We start from the raw sequence: 14,232 nt of genomic DNA on the forward strand, positions 1-14,232 counted from the left end.
TTTTTAAAAAAGACAAATATATATCACTTATATGTGGAATCTAAAAAAATGATACAAATGAACTTATTTACAAAACAGAAGCAGACATAGAAAACAAACTTATAGTTATCATAGGGGGAGGGGTGATAAATTAGGAGTTTGGGATTAATAGATACACACTGCTATACATAAAATATTTAAACAACAGGAACCTACTGTATAGCACAGGGAACTATACTCAATATCTTATAATAAGCTATGATGGAAAGAATCTGCACAAGAATATATATATATATATATATATATATATATATGTATATAACTGAATCACTTTGCTGTACACCTGAAAGCTAACACAACATTGTAAATCAACTATACTGTATTTCAATTTAAAAAAATCATGGCACTTCAACTACATTATATTATTCTGATGCCTTTTAATAACATAAAGAGCATATCAGAACCACTTCCTTTGAAATCATTAATGATTTGATTACAAAAGATGGCCCTTCTCAGGAGCTAAAACAGTCCATGTAGAAACTTTTCTGACCCCAATAGACTATTTGGGGATATTATATTTGTGTTCAGGATTAATTAATAATTATTAATAGGATTATTGATCATAATCCTTTATGTTTTCAACTTGAATCTCTAGTTCCACCTTTGTGGAAGAGGCCCTATGCATACAGGAATACCTTAGTTGCATAATTTCTCTTTGTTTGAATTATTGGCCTTAGACTCTTGATTTTGGTAAACTACAACTTAAATGCTATAGATTGTCTAAGACATAGGTTGTCTGTGCTCTTAAACAGTCCATACAAGTGTTCAATTAACATCAGAGCATCTCCTGTTTTCCCCATCAACTCTGTCCTATAAAATACTATTCAGTAGATGGTAATAATACCTGATAAATTTTCCCACACCTCCTTGATTGGATATCTTTTTGGAGTCAAGGAGGGGACATTTTAATTGCAATGAACCAATTATATTCTCTTTTCAACTGTAAAGAAAAGTCCCATTCACATTGTAAGTGTATCAGACACTGGATAAACAAGACATAGCGTTCAATTCAACTGCCTCACATTTTAAAACATGTAGTACCTCAATCATATATTTTGAAGTTGTTCTGCTACAAAAGGAATACATTTCAAAACAATGATGCTAGGATTTCATTACAGCACCATCTTCAAGGTGCTACAGCTGAATGCTCCCGTTCCTATAACAAGGCTAAGGTAAAGAGCTAAATTGCTTATAGTGGGGGACTTCCTTCTGAAACATCCTTTTAAAATGGGCTTTTGAAATGGACTCTGTGTAAGAGGAACTCTTACACTGAATTTCAAGTTATAATGAAGTTACAGTACTTTAATGAACCAATTATTACTAAGATTTTTTTTTAATGTGTCATGAATTGCTTTTCTTATTAAGGTATAATTGGAGCTGAATGTACCTGTTTAAAAAAGCATAATCAAGTACTAGAAAAAAAGTAAAACAATATTCGGATCCCAATTTATTTAGCCTTAATTCAATAGTGTTATCCATGCCTACTCGATTTCTTGGTACTAACATCAGTCCCAGTATACACAGTTCATGGAGCTGACATTTTTGAAAGAAGGATTATGTATGTGTGCTATGGTCTGAATGCTTGCGGCCCCATAAACTCATGATCAAATCTTAATGCCCAGTGTGATGGTTTCAGGAGGTAAGGCCTTTGTAAGGTGCTTAGGTCATGAGGATGGAGCTCTCATGAATGGGATTAGTACTCTTATACAGACCCCACAGAGCTCCAGAGTCCCTTCCACCATGCCAGGACACAACTAAAAGTCTGCAACCCAGAAGCAGGCCCTCAACCGACCACACTGGCACCCTGACCTCTGACTTCCAGCTTCCAGAACGCTGAGAAACAAATTTCTGTTGTTTATAAGCTACCCAGTCTGTGGTATTTTGTCATACCAGCCCAAACAGACTGAGACAATGTGGAAGAGGGACAAAATACAATTTTGCCAACATTTTTCTTGTCCTTTTAATTTTGTCATTTGTTTTTTTTGTGAAAGACTTCCAGGTGCGATTTTGATACTTAAAAGCATGACTCTTAAAAAGTAGCACAATTCAGAAGGACAGAATCCTAAGTATTTATCTTCCCTACAGTTTCCCTTTTCTATAAAATGTTTGTGCAAAGATGGAGGAATCTACTCCTACCTGGGACAACTACATGGAACATAGGGAAAAATGTGGATTTTGAAAATAGAGCTTTGTGACCTAACCTACTTGAGATATCAGATACTTCAATTCATTCTAAATTAGTGATAACAATGCCAGATGCCCATATTATAGGGCTGCTGGTCAGACAATGACTTTCTGGATTATGTGAGGTGATACATGTAAAGTGCCCGCAGCTTTATCTCTGGCACACAGCCAGCACCAAGTATGATATGTGTCTTCTCTTTTCCCTTTCCCAATCCCAAAAATCTGAGTGTGTAAATCCTTTGGACACCAAGAGAATAGCAAAAAATTACATTTTTAAATTTAGATTTTATAGACCACAACTCAATATCTGAATGTATAGCTGAGGAGACATTAGTAGTACTGCTTCAAGACAAAAGCTAGTAAAATAAGAGTTCTAATAAAATGTGAAATAATTTAAAATAGATTATAGACTAAAAAAGTTGGATGGAACGTTCACTCTGAAGTGAAAGTTATAGGTCAAATATGCATAATAATTTTGATCATCAGTACTGAAGTAACCCAATGAACAGTAATAATTAGGTTTCTAAGCATTTAAAATAAGATTCTTAATTTGGTGATACAGCTATAGAAGTGCATAGGCCCTTTTTTTGGAATATTTGAAAATAAATGTAGATAATGGGCCCAGATAGCTTAATAGAGTAATATATCTGTTATTGAGAAAAATAAACTTAAAGCAATAAAAATTTGCATGCTTCCTCATTGAAGTGCTTTCTTTCCCTTAAATTACAGCACATATTACTAAGAAAATTAACGATAAAAAGGGAAATAATTTTTAGATGAGCTTGAGATCTGACATCTGTAAATCCTCCAGTAGCAGGCCATTACTGAGTGTAATTAATGTTCTCCCCGGGACACAGCGGCCAGGTGACTCCCCACAGAGATGCTAATGTGGTCCACAGGGGATGGACTTACATTTTCTTATATTCCCTGAGGTTCCTTCTGAATCATTCACCTTTTCCTATCTACTTATTATGTTGTCATACCAATTAGTGATATGCAAATATTCCTGCAGTACCTGCCACTTTTTAAGTTCAGAAAAAGAAACGGGTATTTAGTTGCATCGATTCTTTGTTTTTCTTCTGAAAGAGGCCATGGCTTTAGGAAAATGCATTCAAGCATTTTATTGCTACATTGAAGACACCAGGCAATAAGTAATTGGAATCTATATGATATTAGGAAGGGATACTACAGAAAAAGAAGGAAGAAAGGAAGGACATTACAAATAACTGAACCTTAAGAGACAAGGTTAAGATCTATGGACAGAAAGTGACAGAAACAAGAGAAACAGAAAGGGTACAGAAAGTTCCAGTCCAAAAAAACATCAGTATGTTCAATAAAAATTTGTAGAATAATTTGTAGTGAAAGCAGACTCAACTTTTATAAAAATATGGCACAATGCTTTTAAAAGAAAAGAAGTCACATAATAGAACAAATTGGCAAATTCACTTTTTTTAAATTTCTGAAAGCCCATTCCTATCTATGCCCTACCTCCAAAAGTCTCTCTTTTTAGGGACTTCCCTGGTGGCGCAGTGGTTAAGAATCTGCCTGCCAATGCAAGGTTCGAGCCCAGGTCCAGGAACATCCCACATGCTGCAAAGCAACTAAGCCCGTGAGCCACAACTACTGAGCCTGCGCTCCAGAGCCCGCGAGACACATCTACTGAACCTGCGTGCCACAACTACTAAAGCCCGCGCGCCTAGAGCCCATGCTCAGCAACAAGAGAAGCCACCACAATGAGAAGCCTGCGCACCGCAACGAAGAGTAGACCCTGCTCACCGCAACCAGAGAAAGCCTGTGCGCAGCAACGAATACCCAATACAGACCAAAATAAATAAATACATTTTTTAAAAATACACTTAAAAAAAAAGTTTCTCTTTTTAAAAAAGTCAATTTCTTGGTGATATTAGATAAAGAGGGTCTATTTACTACTACTGTAGTATAAAGGCAATTAATCACTTGTTCCATCTATTCTTAGTATTCTCTTCTGCAAAATGGGAATAATAACATCTACCTCATTGGGCTACTGTAAATTTTTAATGTGAGAAGGTATAAAAAGCTCTTGGCATAGTGCTGGCACTTAGCTGTGTGCTCAATAGCTAGTATTATTTTTATTATAACTAGTGATTAGCAAAATTATTAATGTATGTCCAGCATGCATGTACTTTAAGGAGGAAGAGATACCATTTGAGAAAAAAATATTCTCTGTCCTCAACAGAAAATAGCAAATGAATAAGTATTCTAGATTAGTGATTTTCCACAGTTCAGTATCACAGATCAATGAGTAAAAAAATATATCTTATTTTTTACCAATTGATTCAAATGTCCCATCAAGTTTAAGAATCACAGTTCTAGATGAATACTTACAAAAAGTATACTCAAAGATAAATGAGTATTATATGAATTATATACAGAAATATAATCCTTATACTTCAGCAGACTTTTGTATTTATCCATGCGTTTTTTTGCTTTTACTCTCGAGTTTTGGGGCACTTATAATGACCATCTCCTCGTTTCACTTAAAGACTATTCATCTCTCAGCTCTAAAAACATTTCCACTTCTTTCATTAAAGCCTTCTTTGATTGCTCCGTTACATAGTAAAGTCTCCTTCTTCTGGACTCCTAGAGCAGGGGTCAACAAGTATTTTTCTCTAAACTGAAAGATAGTAAATATTTTAGGATTTGCAGACTTAGTCACAACTATTCAACTCTGTCTGCAGCAGGCAATCAGCTACAGAAAATACAGAAACAAATGGGTGTGGCTATATTCCAGAAAAACTTTACTTATGAAAACAGGTAGCAGGCTAGATGTGGCCCAAGGGTTATTTATACTTTGTCAACCTCTGCCGTAGACAATCACTGCTTTATCATTTTATTTTGACACTCAGTCCTACTCTGGATTGTACCTTTAACTGTACACACATAGAGGATGTCTCTGAAATTAGAGTCTCCTCAGGGGGGTCAGGAAAGATGTCTTATACATGATCTTTTCAGGTCTCTGTGCATATTACTTCATGAAGCAATACTTAATTATTTACTGATTTAAACTGATTTTAAGATTTGGGAGCAAGATCTAGTTGCCATTAGCGTCCTATCTACATTGAAACATCTACTGAGACATTGACTCTTAGGGTTCTCTAATGGGCAGCCTCATCTTGCTGAGTCTTTATTCTACCTGTAAATGAATATAATATATCTTACTTGGTAATAATGAGGAATAGAAATTCTATTTTTAAAAGATCAGACACATAAGAAGCACTTACATGGTATCAATAATTACGTTGCCATAAGTTTGCATCTTAATATGAATAAATGTCTCTAAGTCGTGATAATAGAATGACTATTGTTTTTCTCTTTGTCATAGCTTTTAAATGTGCTTATGTGCACTGCTACTTCTAAGTGGAAAGTAAGAAATTTCCATCTTAAAATTCCCTTGGGATACAGTCCCAATTGATGTTACTAACGTTGTGTTTAAGTGAAAAATTTAGCACTGAAATATTTTTGCAGCATCAATATCAGTGTTGAGTTGTCTTCCTATATGTACCAAAAACCAGAGCTTTGTCTATATGGGAAAGACCCACATAACTGTAAAGTCAATGAGTTGTTGTTGTTTTATGAATCTCCTACTTGGCTCAGGCTCTGAACGGTAATATTATAATTCATAAATACCTGTGCACAGAAGAGAATTCCTCAAAAATAAAGAGGCCCTGCCTTAAGATGCACCAAAAATACTGGTAGAGATAAAAGGAAAATGATTATGATTACCATTTATAAGTTACCTGCATTATTTATTTACTCTCCAGCAACAATCCTGTGATATAGGTTTTATTGTTTCCATTTTTTAAAATGAGGAAACTGGGGCTCTGAAGGTTCACATATCTTGATTTTAGTTAAACAGCTGAGATGTGGCTAAGTCAAAGTTCCATCAAGGTCTATCTAACCACAAAGCCTCTGATCCACCACGTGACACTGTGATGGAGAAAAAAGGAAACAGAGAAAAGAGAGAACCACAGATTGAGACAAACTACAGAGTGAAGACGAGACATTGGAGGTCTACAAAAAGCTGACTGAAGGACATAAGTTGCTTAGCCTTGTTTTGAGAATATGTTCCTTTATTTGTGGGACTCAAGACTAAAAGGAGCTTACCTGTTTGCCATCTCTAACATCTAAAACGGTGTCTGGGAGCGCAGTGGATGAATAAATAGTTGTTATTAAAGGATTACATTGTCTGGCTTGAAATACGTCATAGGCTTTATTCAAAAGCCCACTTCACTGCAGATCTGACATCTATACATCCATGGGAATTCTCTAGACACTACTCTGTTCATGTACCCACTGGTGCCCACAGCCTGGGGTGTCCACAGGAGACTTGCCACCCCATGCCCACTCCACCCCTATCATCTTGCTACCTGTGCTACAGGGATAACATCCGGGACTTACTGTTTCTTCAGTCCCTAATGGTTCCCCAGCCTCCCTGAGTCCACAAGCGATAAGAGGTCATCATTTTTTCTAAGCGCGATAAGAGGTCATTATTTTTTCTAAGCATCTTAGTTTGGTTCCAGATACTTCCTTTAAACAGTAAGGAAGTCTTATCATTCTGCTGACTCTGTGTTTTAACAGATCAAGACTCGTTATACTTGACTAGTCTTTTTTTTTTTTAACATTTCTCAAACTTCCTTCCTCTAGAATCTCTTAAAATCTACTGCAGAACTGCATATTTTAAAATACTAATATTGAGAAGGTGTATTGTGGTTAATAGATTCAAATCCAGATCCCTCCACTGACAAGATGTACACACCTTGGGCAAGATACTTAACCTCTTGCCCTAATTCCCTCATCTGTAAAATGAGGGTCAAAACAATGCTTCCTCATAAGGTTTGGAGGATTAAATGAGTTAAAATGTGTAAAATGAATATGTAAAATGATGCCTGACACATAGAAGTGTTTGATAAAGTCAAGCTATTTTTACTCAAAGTGATCTCTATAGCTTTACCTAATAGCCACATCTTTGGTCTCTAAACTCACTTATTACACACACACTCACAAACACACACACACACACACACAGCATCTTAGGTGCTTTACCTCTTACGGCATTAATCTACAAAGGTAAATAACTTAACTGAGGGGCTAATATCTAATTGTAACCAAAATTTAAAGTGAATTTTCCTTCTTTCCTTCCTTTCGGTGGTTTATTCATTCATTCACTACACTGAGGGCCACGGAAAGAAAATGTTCAGCCCTGAGGTAACAGTGTGTTCTTCCAAAAGTGGATCCCTCTATATGCCTTTACTTCCCACCTTCTGACTTCATCTGAAAAGAGATAATATTGATGACCAATGGGCTCATGAACAAGGGTTCAAACATTTATATTTATAAGCAACCATTTTCATCCTTGAACTCTTTTGTACATATATGGACTTTCCTAAACTTGAATGCTTCCAGAAACACAATGGCCTTAAAAAATAGCTTCACCAGGTCCTGTAAAGAACAGGTAGAAAAACGGAATATGTTAAATTCAGAGAGAAAACGTAAGAATGTGAGCTGTCACCACATAGGTACAGGCTCTCAATCAACCCAGAGCAAGATTTATTTTGTGTGGCCCTGGAAAGCTGTGTAAGGGTCCTAGGTAGAAGCAAGAAGAATGCAGTCACAACTGGAACTGTCTCTAAAAGAACAGGCTGCCTCAGTGAACATACTTAAAATAAAAATAGATGGTGGTATATTGAAAATGCTGAAGAAACAATAAAGAAAAGCAGAAACCAATGTCCTCTAAGTCCCATGTAACTCAGTAATCCACCAAAGTGCTAAAGGATATGTATATATGGATATGTTATTTTTCCCAATACCCAGAAATTTGTAGTATATAGGGAAACCAAAGATATACAAATCTATATGCAACTATAATACAATGTTTAAAACACACAAGACAGATTACAATGCAATGTTACCGAAATTTTAGAAAAGCTCCTTCTACCTATCCAGAGGCTTCGGAGGAAATCTGAATGTGGTGTTTAAGCTCAGCTTTGAAGGTTGAAGCTAGACATGAAAATAGCAGGAGGTTAGAACATTTTAAGGTGAAAGGACAGCAAGACCAAAGGTGTGGTGTCAGGAAATAGAATGAAGATAAATGAGGCACAGGGGACAGTTCAATTTGACTCGAGGATGGTGGCAGTGGGAGACGAGCCTGGAAAAACTTTTTGGAATTACAGAGGTTGAAACGTTGGTCCTTAGACCTAGGTAATGGGAGTCACAAAGTGCTATTAACAAATAGGAAAAGGAGGTGTATTTCAGTAAGAGTATCTCGTGGTACGTACAGAATTAACTGGTACAGTGAGAGACTAGAAATGAGGAGACCCGCTAAGAGACTAGGACATGACTCTAGGTAGTATGTCAAATGTGCCTGAACTCTGTGGCAGCATCAGAAAAGAGGAAACTGGTGAAAGAAGCATTTTGGATGTCAGGTCTTAGCACCTGACTGTAAGACGTAAGGCTGGGGGTGTTGAGGGTCTCAAAAGCTTCTAGAAGAGAATGTTAATACCAATGAAAGCAACAGGGGCTTTCATTGGAAAGGAAAGACAGTGTTCAGAAGAGTCCACAGGGTGTTAGCCGTGTCAGAAGCACAGAAGAGGTAACCCGTCCAGCAGGTACTTGGAAAGGGCTGCCCGGAGCTATGTGAAAGTCAGGGCTGAAGATAATGACTTGGGCGTTACTCCTACTGAGGTCAAAACACAGACCAAGAGAGGATGAGCTTTGCCAATGGATCAAATACAGATAAGGGAAGAACTCAAACGGAAATTGAGGAACACATACTTGAGTGAGCAGGAGATGAAAGGAAAGCCGAAGAAGAAGCCACCAATGAGCAGTCAGAGAAGTAAGAGGGGCACAAAAAGCACGCCGAAGAGAAGAGTTTAAGAAGCAGCAGGTGCCAGCGTTACCAGAGGCTGTTGACAGTGTGAAGCGAATGAAGATTTGGACCCTCAGAGGCCAATTATAACCTGATTCTGAAATATTAATACTTAATATACTTCAGGGGGAAGGACTCACTCCTTTAAATCAAAGTAGTTTCACAGGAGATTACTCTTTTTATCCTTTGAAGAAAAAACAAAAGAATTTCTTATTGGAAGGTACATGCATTTCAAGGATAATCTCCTTAAACACTCTCAATTTGATCTTATTGGCCAATAGTTTTCAATCCTATCTAGTCCTATTCTTCCAAAAGGTATTTCGGGGGACATTTTCAGTAATTATGACTGAGGGGACTCTATCAGCATACAGAGGACAAGGGCCATACACACTAAATGTCCTGCAATAGAAGAGGCATTGCTAATCCATGTAGAGGAGCCCTGCCCAAAATGCCAATAGTGTCACCTGTTTAGAAACACTGTCACATAATGCTGTTTATCACTGAATGCACCTTTTGTATATTTGAGAAAAACTGATAGAACTTCAGATTCTGAAATTTTGGAGAATCAGTTTCAAAAACAGGCAAATATCATTAATACAGCTCATCCCTTAGAAACTTTTCAAGCAAATACATGCCTTTTAGTTTTACTGTTTATTCATATCTAATCTAGTTCCAAAAGAAATAGGTCTTCAAGTAAATTATTTAGTAGGGCAGCTTCTTATAATCTATAACTCTTCTACGTATTAGCTCTAATCAGAATCTGTTTAGGGGTGTGCATGATTAATAAGAATACATTTCATTGTGTTATTAGGTGAGAAAACAGCCAATGTTTAATTTAACTGCTTTTTAAAAATACCAACATTTTGTACAGATCTTTATTTATTTAAACAAATATTTCTCTGTGCTACCACCCATTCTAGATATATTCCATTGAAAGTTTCTGTTTTAATGCCAAATATTACCAAACAGTAATCACCAGTTCAGATATCTGAACCACACAGTATGTCATTTTTTTAACAACAATATCTTTACACCAGCATTTTGTAGTTGTCACCCAAATGCCCTGTAAAATTTTCAAGAACTTATTTGGGATTTCAATAAAGATTAATAAAAACTACTGGATCTTCCAAGTAGGTAGATTAGGACCCTGGATTCACCATTTAAGGGACCAACTGAGAAAACGAAGCTTGCTCCGTCAGTTAAAAAAAAAATTCTATTACACACTGAGACTTAGTGTGCAGTCGTTTCCCAACACATTTCCTGCACACTTTGATCCAAATAGTTGAGAAAGCCTCGAACAAACAAGGATGACCTCTCAGACAATGAGAGTCCATTCAGTGGCTTATTATGCAATCCAGCACTATCATGCCATCTATTGAGAAACTTGGCTCTTCAAAAGGTTCCCAAAAATCTGTTAAGAAAAACAAGCCAGTGAACCTTATAACAACCTAGTAGCCTTAATGCCAAACATTTAATACCGACACTAGCTACCATGAATTATTTCTATGCATGTGCTTACACAGAATAAATAATGTGGGACAAGGCAAACAACTCTTCAAAAGATCCTCAACTATCCTGTCCCCCAGGCAAAGTCCGTGAGGGATTCCCTGCCAGATTTAGAGTTGTAGGCAGGAAAGGAGGCTCACTCTTCCCTTGTTTGTTTCTCCTCCTGTCCCTCCGTGCTTCATTTTTTCTACAAGCAGCTGTTCAGGACTATCACCTGCCAGGCACTGCACTGAGAAGAGAGAACACGACAGACAAAGTCCCTGCCCTCGTTCAGCTTCGTGCAGCATAAGCCGTACTACTCAGTGGTTAAAATCAGACAGCCTGCCTGGGTGCTTGCCCCAACTCAACCACTTGCTAGCTGTGCAAATTGAGCAAATTTCTTAACTCTCTGTACCTCAATTGCTCTTCTATAAATGTGGATATTGACAGACCTACCTCAGGATTGTTAAGGAGATAAAAGGAGTTAATAGACAGTGGTAGCACAGTGCCCAGAACATGGCAGCATTACAGAGATGTTGTTATAGTTACTATACTCTTGGGCTTCTCAGAGTGAGTGGATTAGTCTGTCCAAAGTGCAGAAAAAACTTGCTGCTCAGTCTCTCAAAAAAATGGAAATCAATTCATTAGCAAAGACCTTCTTCGGGGAAGGGATGTCCTGCCCTCATAACAAGACAAAATCCTCCATTACCTGTTTATACTGGGTCACTCTCAATGGGCAAATGGATGGGGCTGAACAGACAGGTTTCTGAGGCAAGGTACCCTTCTCAAATTTGCCTTTTAGCACATCTTAATTTCTTGAAATTGCTACATCCCTTTCCAATTATTTGAGATATATGCTTCTTCCACTGAGAGGAAACTGACTGATGGCAAAGAGGACAGGAGGAAGATTATCCTAGATGACTAGACGTTGAGTTTTTGGAGAGCAGAATTCCAACCTCCTTCATCTTGGGAACCACAGTACAGTGTCTGGGGTGATTTTAGGGGTTCAGAAATAGCTAGTTTATTAATTAGGTGTTTTCCGTATACTTTATTCCTCACCATAGCACTTCAGGGTGGATACCACGAATCCCATTTTATGAATAAGAAAAACTGACGATGAGATTGTTAAATAATTACCCAATTTTACAAAAGTGCAGAACTGAGCTTGAAATCTAGGTCTAACTCTAAAGTTAATTACCTTTTCCCATGTGAATGTCTCAAAAACATGTTTGATAAATGAATACAGAATGAAAAGCAATTGCAGGAGACTTCTTTTACTTTAGATACATGAACCAGGAATATAACTCTGGATAAAGTATATTTCTTCAAGTCTCTTTGCCCTCTTTCCCTTCAGGAGGGCTCAAGGCCAAAGATATCAGCCAGATATTATAGAAGAGTAAATGCATGTCTAGAAATAAACTGAGCATTTAAAGGAAGGTGAACTAACTAGGACACTGGGGAAAAGGTGTTAAAATTTCAGATCGCTTACCATTATTAAAACAGTCCGGGCGGGGGTGGGGGGAGCAGTACTTAATTGCAAACTGTTGCTATGAATTTTGCAAAAACTAATTTCTGACTTTATGAATTGTTATGCAACACACTGAGTTGCTTACGGTAATCCTTCCCTTTTACTGAGATCATTCAGGCCAGCTGACTTAGACTGCTTCAAATGCACTGTGGTCAGAGGCAGAAAGTGGAGCTAGGATTGCCTCACCAGGGCCAAATAAGGGTCACCTTGTTCAACCCTCATCATTCTCCGCAGCCACCACCCAGCTCTGATTTTTCAGCCACTCTCCCCCAAATGCACACGTAGTTCTTGAGGTTTCAATGACACAGCACATTCAAGCCGACGTGTCTGTTGAAAGTTTGCAGCCCTCCCGAGTTCCCAGTTTGGATTTAGTCATAATGCATGAGGTGCCAGTAAACGGCACCTAGTGCCCACTGTTTCCAGGCTTTTTCACATCACCCTCACCAGTGCCCGTGGTTTTATTCCTCTGCTGCGTCCCTTAACAGACCCAAGAAAGGAGGACACGAAATATTAGCTTTCGTACTACTACCCCACTAAGTACTATTTCAGGAAGGAGAGGCAGAGGGAAACCGCACATTTCCTCTCCCGTGTGTGTGTGTGTGTGTGTGTGTGTGTGTGTGTGTGTGTGTGTGTGTGTAATTTTAACATCCCTGACGGAGACCACAAAATTCCCTCCCCAGCCCTGCCAAGGCAGTCTGCAATCCCGTTTCGCGGAAGTAAGGGAGAAAATGGGGGTGGAGGGAGCAGCTGCCAAGCAGCATCCGCCCGAAAGAGGAACCTCGCCAGCCTCCCGCGCTACCTGGCCGGGCCTGGCAACCCCAGCGCGGCGCAGCAGCTCACGCAGGAAACCCAGCGTGAGCCCGGGAGGCGCAGGCCCTCCTCCGCCCTCGTCAAGTCACACTCCTTTTCTGCCCCCGACTGGCCTCGCCCCCGCCACGCTACCTGTGGACCGAAAAAGAACAAAACTCGAACCCCCTGGTATTGCGTCCTCTCCTTCCAGCCTCTCCGAGCCCCCACCATCTGCTAAAAGAGAAGATGCTCCGTACACACACTCTCACCAACCACCCATCCCCAGTTCCTGCGGCCGAGGCCACCCCGGGGTGCTGGCGGGCCAGGGGCGGGATGCTGCTGAGAAGCGCAAGCGGCACACGCCAGGCGGGAACCTGCCGGAGGGACTCGTGGGGTAAGGATGGGGGGAGCACCGCGCCGGCAGAGCCTCTGCGCAGAAGCTCGGAGCTTTGGCGTCGCCTGGCCGGAAGCACGCGGGCGCACGGAGCGCTCTCCGCCCCGGACCCCTCTGGCCCCCCTCTCCGACGCGCGCGCGCGCGCGTCCCGGGGCTGCACCCGGCTGAGGTCCGCGCTCCTGTGACGCGAACTCTCCTCCGGCAGCAGCCTAGGAGAATTTTGTCTATATAAGGGCTCGCCGGCTAACGGCTTTGGCGTGCGTGTCACACGTTGGCCATTATTTACACACACGCGTGCGGTTCCCCGGGCAGCTCGAGTGACGGATGAGCGCTCGCCTTCCTCTCCGCTGGCGCCCAGTCCTCTGCTCCTTTCCTCCCGGGGTGTAACTTACTTTACCTGGTCTCCGGCACAGGGTGGGCGCTGCAGCGATCCGTCCCCCGCCGGCCGCCGCCGGTTCGCCTCGCTGTCACCGGGTGAATGGAATTATTTATTTATTTACGTCCCCGGACGAGTCCTCGCCCGCCTCAGTCGGAGGAGGTGGAAGAGGAGGAGGTGGAGGCGGCGGGGAGGGCAGGCGAAGCGGCTGAGCTCCCTTGTGGATGCCCTTGAGGCTCCGCCTGAGTCCGGGGGCCGCGAGTGGGGGCCGGCCGCCGCCCAGTGACTCCAGGCGGACTGAGCATGCTCCAGGCCACTGTCAACGCTGTAGACGCTCTCTCTGTGGCTCGGGGCGCTCCACTTCGGATTTTAGTTTTGACCCTGAGAGAAAGACACAAGTCTGGTAGAACTGTTGCTCTCTATCAGTTGGAACACGCTTTACCCGAAGTACTTTGGCACCTAACCTAGGAGCCAGGTGTGTGGTAGCTCTGTTTAGATACCGCAGGGAGTGGTGCAACCTAGGGGTGAGGAA

The 14,232-nt window shown here is 40.5% G+C and overlaps 1 protein-coding gene across 9 annotated transcripts in view; it reads right to left on the reverse strand.

Annotated features, from left to right (window-relative positions):
• SLC16A7 (solute carrier family 16 member 7) overlaps nucleotides 1–13,924 on the reverse strand; it is a 164,114-nt gene extending 150,190 nt beyond the window's left edge. For 7 of the 9 annotated variants that reach the window (XM_024737085.1, XM_024737086.1, XM_024737089.1 and 4 more), the window contains exon 1: nucleotides 13,722–13,924. The gene's annotated coding sequence lies outside the window, so the exon portion shown is untranslated. Of the gene's footprint in view, nucleotides 1–13,716 lie in introns of all 9 variants that reach the window. The other 2 variants (XM_024737087.1, XM_024737078.1) reach the window with 1 other exon arrangement.
• Between the last annotated feature and the right edge of the window lie 308 nt (nucleotides 13,925–14,232).

This window comes from Neophocaena asiaeorientalis, unplaced genomic scaffold (genome assembly GCF_003031525.2).
Source record: "Neophocaena asiaeorientalis asiaeorientalis breed wild unplaced genomic scaffold, Neophocaena_asiaeorientalis_V1.1 scaffold134, whole genome shotgun sequence".
Classification (NCBI taxonomy): domain Eukaryota; kingdom Metazoa; phylum Chordata; class Mammalia; order Artiodactyla; family Phocoenidae; genus Neophocaena; species Neophocaena asiaeorientalis.